Source organism: Acartia tonsa, chromosome 3, assembly GCF_053477335.1.
Source record: "Acartia tonsa isolate MP-2025a chromosome 3, ASM5347733v1, whole genome shotgun sequence".
In the NCBI taxonomy this organism is placed as follows: Eukaryota; Metazoa; Arthropoda; class Copepoda; order Calanoida; family Acartiidae; genus Acartia; species Acartia tonsa.
Window position 1 is genome coordinate 57,492,151 of NC_137262.1, and position 11,049 is coordinate 57,503,199.

The following is an 11,049-nucleotide window of genomic DNA, read 5'->3' on the forward strand; positions in this document are numbered from 1 at the left end:
TATTTCATTGAATTGAAGAATAATGACTCATATGACAATTGGTACTATGTTATAAGCAAATTTTCCTATAATTTGTTAAATTTTAGTACATTCACATGATAAGAAATTTTGTTTTGGCTTATCAATAATGTTGAATATCGTATGCGTTTTTAAAAGCGAAGCTTTTCTATAGTTAGGGTCGGTCCGTCCGTAACGGATAGCTTTTTTCGTTAATTTAGGCATGTTAGAATTGTCTCATATGAACGAGAATTTTAAATATAATAACCTCAGTTAATAGGTTTCCACCTATCCCATGAAGCCATAACCAAGCGGAGATTTTATTAGCTTTTTCTCATTACTTGGGGGTATTAATTTTCCATGTAAATTCGGTAAAGCTAAATAAAGCTTAAAATATTTTTACTGTGTCTCGGAAGCACATTCCATCCAGTGCACTGTTTAAGGCACAATTTTTATTATATATAATATTCATTTTTTTCATGCACGGTTTTGTAAAAAAAAATCATTTTCAAGAATAAAAAAGATATTTACAATAAATATTTTTTAAATAATTAAAAAAATTTCAATTTTTGCTTATAATTTAAAATAAATATACAATAAAACGAAAAATTACAAAATTAATAGAGACGTCTAGCGTTACATTTTTAAAACAAATTTTATCTCTTCAGAAAATATTCTGATTATTATAAAAAGTAGCCCTTTATAGACGAAAAATGATGTTTTTTTAAATTGGGGTAAACTAGAATTACAGAGGCTAGGGGCGAAGCTGCTAGTTACATTATAAAGATAAAAGTGTTGTAAATTTATTACAATTATTGCCCCTCACCGAGTCATACTACAGACGTAAAAATAGTTTCTTCTGTTGTGTTACAATATCATTTAGGATTGTTGGAGAATGTCATGGTCCAAATTCTCAGCTCAACAATTCGTGCAAAAGACAAAAGTCGTGCAATCAAAAAGACGTGGTTGTTTAACGATTGTTACTTCACCGAGGCGTGTTGCTTTAAAATATCATGGACTCTATTGTGATTGTTATAGTATCTTTTGGGTATCCTTATATAAAAATACGGACGGAAGTACGGACCGACCCTAATTATAGAAAAGCTTCGCTTTTAAAAATTATAAGATGTCTGTATGTGTTTCTGTCTTACAGTGTAGAATATCATAGGAGCTGGGAAGGTTTATAGCCATTTTAGGGATGAGTACCATCACCCTCCCGGGTGAAATCTCGACTAAAAAAGCTAACATGTCTCTAAAATTTTTTGTTCTTTTCTTCTTAAAACTTATATTGAAAGTGGGAGAGAGGAAACCTCTATCTATCTATCTATCTATCTATCTATCTATCTATCTATCTATCTATCTATCTATCTATCTATCTATCTATCTATCTATCTATCTATCTATCTATCTATCTATCTATCTATCTATCTATCTATCTATCTATCTATCTATCTATCTATCTATCTATCTATCTATCTATCTATCTATCTATCTATCTATCTATCTATCTATCTATCTATCTATCTATCTATCTATCTATCTATCTATCTATCTATCTATCTATCTATCTATCTATCTATCTATCTATCTATCTATCTATCTATCTATCTATCTATCTATCTATCTATCTATCTATCTATCTATCTATCTATCTATCTATCTATCTATCTATCTATCTATCTATCTATCTATCTATCTATCTATCTATCTATCTATCTATCTATCTATCTATCTATCTATCTATCTATTTATTTATTTATCTATCTATCTATCTATCTATCTATCAAGGTGAGAACGTGACAGGGAAGGTGGAGAATATTTTTGGAGAAGTTGGAATAACAAAATTGACATGTTGGAAATTAGGGATATAAAAAAAACATTGTCCATACATATCTTGAAAAAAAGCTAGAATCGCCTAATTTAATGATGGTGTATCTTGATTTTGGTCAAAATTTGTGTTTTATTATTTGTTATTATTTATTTTCACTAAGTTTCATCAAGATATGTCAAATAATTCGGGTGCTAGATCGATTCCTAGACTTTAAATTTTCGTGATTTTCTCAAGTCCTATTCTATATTGATGTCTTAAATTTCAGGGATTAAAAAAGATTGAGATTAGCTTATTAGTTGGGGTGCTAGGTTCTTTAAATGAATTTTTATTGGTGTGTACATTAAGCTCAATGTCCAAACGTTTCAACCACTAATTGTAATCTACAGAAGGGGTAATTTTGTGTATCATCATAAGGGATGTACATCAATTTATCGGCCATTGTCTTATACCTTTCGATTCCTGAAAAAAAAACACTTACATCCACACCCACCTTAACAAACCAGCACACACCCCCATACACACACACACACTGTGCGCGCCCACTTGTTGGTCTGTTCTGTTCTCCTGTGCGCATATTCCCCTCTGCGCTCACACCAATCTCATCTGGGTCTTCAACAACCAACCATCAGGGAACTTCAGGGATAAGACAATGGACGATAGATTGAATATAACATCCTTAATAATAAAAAAAAAACATAAACATAATAATAAATTAAATTACCCCATATGTAGATTTAAATTTTTAGACACTTTGAAACCAACCAATCAAAACGATTAAGAAAATGTTATTATAAAACTTTGGGTACCAGTGTAATATATAGTCCAATATCCCCTCCTTACCTGGTATTGTTCATAATCATGTGTCAACAACGCAGGGATGATTTGTGTATCATCATTGGGAATGTACATCAATTTATCAGTCATTGTATTATCCCTTTAGGTCCCTGTAGAATGTAGATTGGTGTACCTACTACGCCTAGTAAGCTACTTTAGTGCGTCCATTTTAATCAAAGATTCCCCTTTCAAACAACCTGTAACATGTAGTATACAAAACAGCTAACACGCGATTTTTTAGCGAATTTTGTGTAAATGGTGTTATATAATCAATATTTTATTTGCAACTTCTTTAATATATAAGAAAAATAACATTAATGTATTTTATTATAAAAAGTATAACGGTTTTTTGTCTGTAGCTTAAGATTTCGATAAAATATGAATTGATAGGCAAGCTTCACATACGTCCAGGGGGAGGTATTATGCCATTTTAGTTATAGATTTTAGGATTCAGATTGTTTTTGGCTATTTTTCTACACTTATATACCCTTCAAAAAGAGCTGATAGTTTTTGAGAAAACAATAATATTAAGAATCAATTAAGAAGAACTAAAACTAGATTGTACGGTTTGTTAATCCAACGTAAAAGGCAAATCTTATATTGAAGTTTATGAGTTTAATGACAACCTCACCAGAAAAGAAGAATATATTTTTTGGAAAGATGGACAGTCGGATAAACAGATCTATTGAATCATCTATGCAGATAACTACCTCCCTCCTTTTCAATGACCTTTTTCGATTGCTAGCAAATTGTTTTCTTCTACTGTGCTGTGTTAATATTCACGTTTACATTGGTTGTTTTTCAAAGACCCAATTGAAAGTCGGCACAAGGTCATTGCGATAGGAAAATACAGTTATTTAACCTTTTCTCCCTCTAGCGTTTTACTCAAAAGTTGGATATTTTCGCTGATTAGATTGGCTAAAAGAAATTATCGAAATTTAAGCACAATGAAGAAACACTTTCTACCTGTTGTTAATTCCCAGGGAGTAAGGGAGGGGACAATGGGCAGTTAATTCAATTTTATAGTTGTGACCCTTTATGATTGGAAACCCAGATATTTCCAGATAAAACAAGTATTTGCAATATAGCAACCTTTAGTGGAAATTTTTGACTTTTTGAATTGTTTTTAATTCGAAATGCACCATCCTTAAACTGATGCTTTACTACAAGCCTTAGATTCTAGAGATCAAAACCCTTGTTTACAATTCATTTTCATAATTGTTATTATTTAAACTTCGGAAAATTAAGTAAAATACCCTTTTACTACAACATCTTTTACCCAAATTTTTTTATTGTATTTATTAAAAAGCTTAGACATGAAAAAGCCTTTAAATAATTATATTACAAAACTTACTAAAACAATTACCTTCCTACAGAACTTTTAACTCAAGTTATTTCATTTAACGAAATAAAAATGAGATACCTTGCGTCAAAATTTCATACTACATAAATAAAATAGTTGAGAACATAAGTACATCTTAATTTTAAAGATCTTAAGGTTTAAGTAACATATCTTAGGATAACTGGTAGCTGCGCTCCTAGCATCCAGGACAGAAAAATAAAATAACACCATCTTGAGATTTTAATGATAAACAAACCTTGAACAACTCAGGACTTCGTGAATTTTCCCTAAAATTTTGAAATTAATCGGATCATTAATTACAGAAATATTAAGCTAAAGACAAAAAAACTTTTGCCTTTACATTAAATCAATAAGAAACATCTAACATGTCTAAAGTAACGAAAAGAGCTAACCGTTACAGACGTACAAATGTGCGGGACCTAATTATAGGAAGGCTTTGCTCATAATAACTAATAGTCTTAATATAATTTATTTCTACAACGCACTAATCGGAATGAATTAACATTAAACAAGAATTAGATATAAAAAATGTAATGATTCAATTTACAAAATAATTTTCAAAATCAAAATATTCTGTCTGCTTGTTATTGTTTATCTTTTTGTTGACGCGCTAGTTTGCCGCGAGATTATGCATGATTTTGCGTGACGTCATTCATAATTGGTCCCCAAGATTGGTTAGAAACTGCTAAATTCTTGCATGTTCCCTTTAAGCCAGTCCCCAAAGTCTGAGACTCCTAAAAATTGAATATTCGATCCATTGTCCCCTCCCTTACTCCCTGGTTAATTCCCCTTACAAGCAACTCGACTGGTATGTTCAAACAAAATTGCATAAATTATGTATGTCCGTTAAGACCTCGCTAACCATCTAATTGATTGAGTAATCTATTTAAGGAAGCTACCAGTATAACCCTGATGGTTTAAGCCTATTTAAATATAATAAAATATTTGAATGGTTTTTGTCTATCTTTCTGTCCTTTATCACTCGATCTTTAAATACAAAGCCTCTAGATGCTAGGGGGACAACCGCTATACTATAATAAAAAGTACCCAGTAAGTTTTTTTTGTCTATAGCTTAAGAGCTCTCTAACCACTGAATCGATTGAGTTTTCCATTTAAGAAAAGCTTCACACAGGTCCCGGAATGGTTTGGGGCTATTTCATTTTTAAGTTTAAGATTTGTAATGGTTTAAAGCTATTTTTTTTTTCTTTTTTTTAATTGAACCCCTTACTGCTAGAGGCGCAACCGCTAGTTTATAAATAAATTGATATTGAAATAGAAATTTTTTATTGCCAATAAATAATTTGATTTAGAAAAAAATATCAACTTTTATTGTATAAAATGAAGATAATTATGTTATTTTAAATCAACACTTTTCATATTAAAGAAACAACTTGGTGCCCTAAAAACAAGGATGTTCTTGTCAAAAGTTACAAAATCAGGGAATGAACACGTTTGCTCATTAGTTGGCCTAAACATTCTTAGGAACTGTCCATAAATAAAAATGGTTTACAGCAGAGAAAGGGGACAATGAGCTTTTGATAATACTTGTCCCCAAAGTTGTATAATGACATTTTCTTATTTGTTAGCTTAGAAACTTTGGGGGAATTTTGATTGATTAGTTGCTTCAGTAAACTTAAGTGCTTAAACGTTTCAACCACTAATTTTAATCTACAGAAGGGGTAATTATGTATATCATCATTGGGGATTTTCATTAATCTATCGGCTATTGTCTTTTCCCTTTAGATCTCTTGGTTTATATATTTTCCTAACCTTCGCTTATTACTAACTCCTAATTTTACAACCTGTAAAACGAGCACCATGACAGACGAATGGTTTTCTTGCTAGGCGCACGAAGCGCACTTGAACGCGCGTAGTGCTCCGTGCACAGTTCTGATATCCCAGGCGCATATTCCCCCATGTGCGCGCAAAGACAGCCTATGGTTTTTTACCTATGTGCACACCTTCACACACACACATACACGCACACATACGCACACGTACACACACACACACACAGACACATACACAAACAGGTGGTTATTAGTAAGTAGCTACTCTATAACCATAGATTTTATCTGTACGTACGTTTAATTAGTTGCTTTTTTGTTCATTGACTAATCTTAAAAAATATAAAGATACTTTTTTATAAACTTTCTCAATTTATATTATGATAATGATATATTTAATGATTTATTTAGTATACCTGCCAAAAATCGCATTAATTTCATTTTCTGATATAATATGTAGTAGATTTTAAAAATAAGAAATTTATTTCGATCTGACCTGAGGTGGGTTCTTGTAGATCTTAATATGTTATTTAAAACCCCTTGGGAAGTTTCAAGATTTCACAAAAAAAAACCAAACCAAATACAGCTTATACTGAATATATGTCTAAAATTCGCATAACCAATTTGAAATAGCTGGACAACGTGTCTCAAAAATCCGCCATGTGACGTCATAAAAATGAGGAAGATGAGAGGAGAAGTGGGAAATAAAACCCATAAAAAAATAGATGGATAAATAAATAATCCCTCATTTTTATGAAGTCATTAAGCTGATTTTTTGAGACATTTTGTCCAGCTACCAATTTGCATATTCTTATTCACTTTGTTAATTCATTGCTATATGAAATAGGCTTCTGAGATATCTTGAAATGATTCTCTTGGAACTTCTCTATAAATAACTTTATTCGTCTGTCTGTTTGTCTGTTCTTAATTCTTATGTAGATAAATTGTAATATGTCAACCTCTTTCGAAAGTCAAAATTTAGATGGATCAATATACAACAAGGATGACAACATCCATAAAAGCGAAGCTCTGAAACGGTAGGACAAACGGACATTAACACTTGTATAATGTCAGAACTGAATAATCAGAATGCGAATGTATGTCAAAGCAAAATTGTAAGTAAATTTGTTGAAAAACTTATTATGGACATACTTACATTTTTAGGACTTGATTATAGAGTTGCTTCGCTTATAATATTGTACTTTGTTGTCCCAGGAATCAGTAAACCAAAAATCAGACCAATCGGATAATTAGGTCACATACAAATTTGTTGTTAAAAATGTAAAAAAAAAAATCAACATGTTTAAAATGGACGTACGTAGTAATGATTATAGAGTTGCTACGCTTTCTAACTCGTACCTAACTATTACAGGAATCACCATGCAAAATTTGAAATCGATAGGACAATTCTAACACGCCTAGAATAACGAAAAAAGCTATTTAAAAAAGTAAAAAAATCAACATGTTTAAAATGGACGTACGGACATTTTGGTAATGATTATAGAGTTGCTACGCTTTCTAAATCACCATTCTTAAGGAATCACCATGCAAAATTTGAAATCGATAGGACAATTCTAACATGTCTAAATTAACGAAAAAAGCTATCCGTGACGGACGCACGGACGTACGGACGGACCGACCCTAATTATAGAACAGCTTCGCTTTTAAAAATGTAATACCATATTATGAAATAATTTTTTGTCCTCTAAAATTGGAGGCTAAAATAAGACGATATTCTACAATTTATAAAGCGTAAAGGATTTTAGTAAAGCAAGTATAATAATCTTTTTATATAAACAAGTTGCTTTTTTGAATGTAGTTAAGGATACCGCTAATCGCTACACCGATATGGTTCTCCTTTACAGTGAAGCTTCTTAGAGGTTTTATGCATTTTGGGGAAGGGTATTTCTACCCTCCCAATTTTATATTTTTAAATAAAAGTAACAGAATGTCTATCCATGTGTGTGTCTGTAGCGAAGTATCTTGGTAACCACTAAACCGATATGGTTCTCATTTACAGTGAAGCTTCTTTTTGACTTTTTCAATTTTAAAACTAAGATTTCAAGATCAACTTCTCCCCTGGTTCACTTGTTTCTTTCAAACGATTAATGAACACAGTAATAGTGTCTGACTGATTATGACGTAACAAAATAAATTAGCCAATGAGAGGCCACTATAAATTTTACCATTGGTCAATAACGGCCTCTCATTTTTTTTGTTACGTCATAATCAGTCAGACACTATTACTGTGTTCACGATTAATCGTTTAAAATTTAAAGTATTGTTGGATCATGGAAAGAAAACAAAGTCATTCCTTAATTAGGACAGAAGTCACCTTCCTAGAAAGGACATAAGTAGCTTCCCTTATGTGAGAATTTGTTAGATGAAGGGCATAACTTGTCTCCCTTAACAAAGATTTTGCAAGATGAAGGACATAAGTAGCCTCCCTTCACCACACAAAACCTAGCTTTTTGGTCCTTCACATAGCAAAATCTTGCATAAAATAGTTTATCTGTCCTTCACATAGCAAATTCTTGCAAAACATAGCATTTATGTCCTTCACATAGCAAATTCTTGCAAAACATAGCAAATTCTTGCAAATCATAGCAAATTCTTGCAAAACATAGCATTTATGTCCTTCACATAGCAAATTCTTGCAAAACATAGCAAATTCTTGCAAAACATAGCATTTATGTCCTTCACATAGCAAATTCTTGCAAAACATAGCATTTATGTCCTTCACATAGCAAATTCTTGCAAAACATAGCAAATTCTTGCAAAACATAGCAAATTCTTGCAAAACATAGCAAATTCTTGCAAAACATAGCATTTATGTCCTTCATATAGCAAATTCTTGCAAAACATAGCAAATTCTTGCAAAACATAGCATTTATGTCCTTCACATAGCAAATTCTTGCAAAACATAGGAAATTCTTGCAAAACATAGCAAATTCTTGCAAAAAATAGCATTTCTGTCCTTCACATAGCAAATTCTTGCAAAACATAGCAAATTCTTGGAAAACTTAGCATTTCTGTCCTTAACATAGCATTTATGTCCTTCACATAGCAAAATCTCACAAAACATAGGTTTTTCTGTCCTTTTTCTACCAGGAGATCAGAACTAAATCAGAACACACATAACAAGAGTTTTACATAATTTAACTCTGCATAAATTATGATAATTCATTATTATTACCCCTCCCCCCCCCCTATTTAAAATTTACCCCTGCATAAATTATGATAATTCTTTATATTACCCCTTCCCCCCCCCTATTTAAAATTTACCCCTGCATAAATTATGATAATTTATGCTGAGTTAAATGTACTGTTTTAACTTCTCTCTAACAGGATATGAGAACTGGGAGGTTGTGACAAAGAGGCCAGCTATGGTGCCATGTAGGAAAAGTGGCATTGCATTCTAGGGCCTAAAAGGCGTCATAGCTGGCCCCTTTTCAGTCCATCATATGACATGGGAAGGAGGTTGAGGAGCATTTTATGCAGTCTAAATTCCCAAGAATGCAATGCCACTTTTCCTACATGGCACCACCTCACATGTCATATGATGGACACAAAAGAGGCCAGCTATGACGCCTTTTAGGAAAAGTGGCATAGCATAGTGGAATTTAGGCTGCATAAAATGCTCCTCAACCTCCTTCCCATGTCATATGATGGACTGGAAAGGGGCCAATTGAATAATTGTTAATCTGAATGTACTATGTAAACACTCTTGTTATGTGTGTTCTGATTAAGTTCTCATATCCTGTTAGATAGAAGTTCAAACAGTACATTTAACTCAGCATAAATTATCATAATTTATGCAGGGGTAAATTTTAAATAGGGGGGGGGAGGGGTAATAATAAAGAATTATCATAATTTATGCAGGGGTAAATTTTAAATAGGGGGGGGGGGAGGGGTAATAATAATGAATTATCATAATTTATGCAGAGTTAAATTATGTAAAACTCTTGTTATGTGTGTTCTGATTTAGTTCTGATCTCCTGGTAGAAAAAGGTCAGAAAAACCTATGTTTTGTGAGATTTTGCTATGTGAAGGACATAAATGCTATGTTAAGGACAGAAATGCTAAGTTTTCTAAGAATTTGCTATGTTTTGCAAGAATTTGCTATGTGAAGGACAGAAATGCTATTTTTAACAAGAATTTGCTATGTTTTGCAAGAATTTGCTATGTTTTGCATGAATTTGCTATGTTTTGCAAGAATTTGCTATGTTTTGCAAGAATTTGCTATGTGAAGGACATAAATGCTATGTTTTGCAAGAATTTGCTATGTTTTGCAAGAATTTGCTATGTTTTGCAAGAATTTGCTATGTTTTGCAAGAATTTGCTATGTTTTGCAAGAATTTGCTATGTTTTGCAAGAATTTGCTATGTGAAGGACATAAATGCTATGTTTTGCAAGAATTTGCTATGTGAATGACAGAAATGCTATGTTTTGTGAGGTTTTGCTATGTGAAGGATAGAAAAGCTAAGTTTTGCAACTTGAAGGACATAAGCAGCCTTCCTAATGTAAGAATTTGTCAGACAAAGGACATAAGTCACCTCCCTTAAGTTAGATTTTGTTAGATGAAGGACATAAGTAGCCTTCCTTAGACCAATTTTCAGTGACTTCTGTCCTAATTAGGAATGACTTTGTTTTCTTTCCATGATCCGTATTGTTAGCTTATTATATATTGCTGCGCTTCTTAAGGACAAAATTGTCTTTAAAAATTTGATTTCATTCAATATAATTAGCATATTTTTAGCAAGAATATTTTCGTATAAATAATACAAAATAAAGGCTTAAATTACTAAAAGCCTATATACAAACATGCCTCTTTTTCATAAATATACATATCATAAATGTATATATAATGTAAAGGAGTGAAAAAAACCGGTGACTATGAAAATAAACCCACCTACCCCATTATCTTTGAAATTTGACTCATAAATCTTTTTAATCTGAAATAATTAGGTTAAGTTAGGTTAGATATAGTTGAAATTAAGTGTGGTCTGCAATTTCAGGTCTGTAAATTTGATTACAAAACATTTCTAGCTGTCAAAGGCAGAAATTTAAAAAAATAATATATTATGATTAAGTTATCATTTATTGTCCTAGGCCTTCTAAGGAAATGTGATAAACAAAAATAAATACCAAGGGGGGGGGGGAAGGGTATTTTCACCCATAGGGGGTTCTCAACTTCTCAACTGGAAAACTTCCCACACACACACACACACACACTA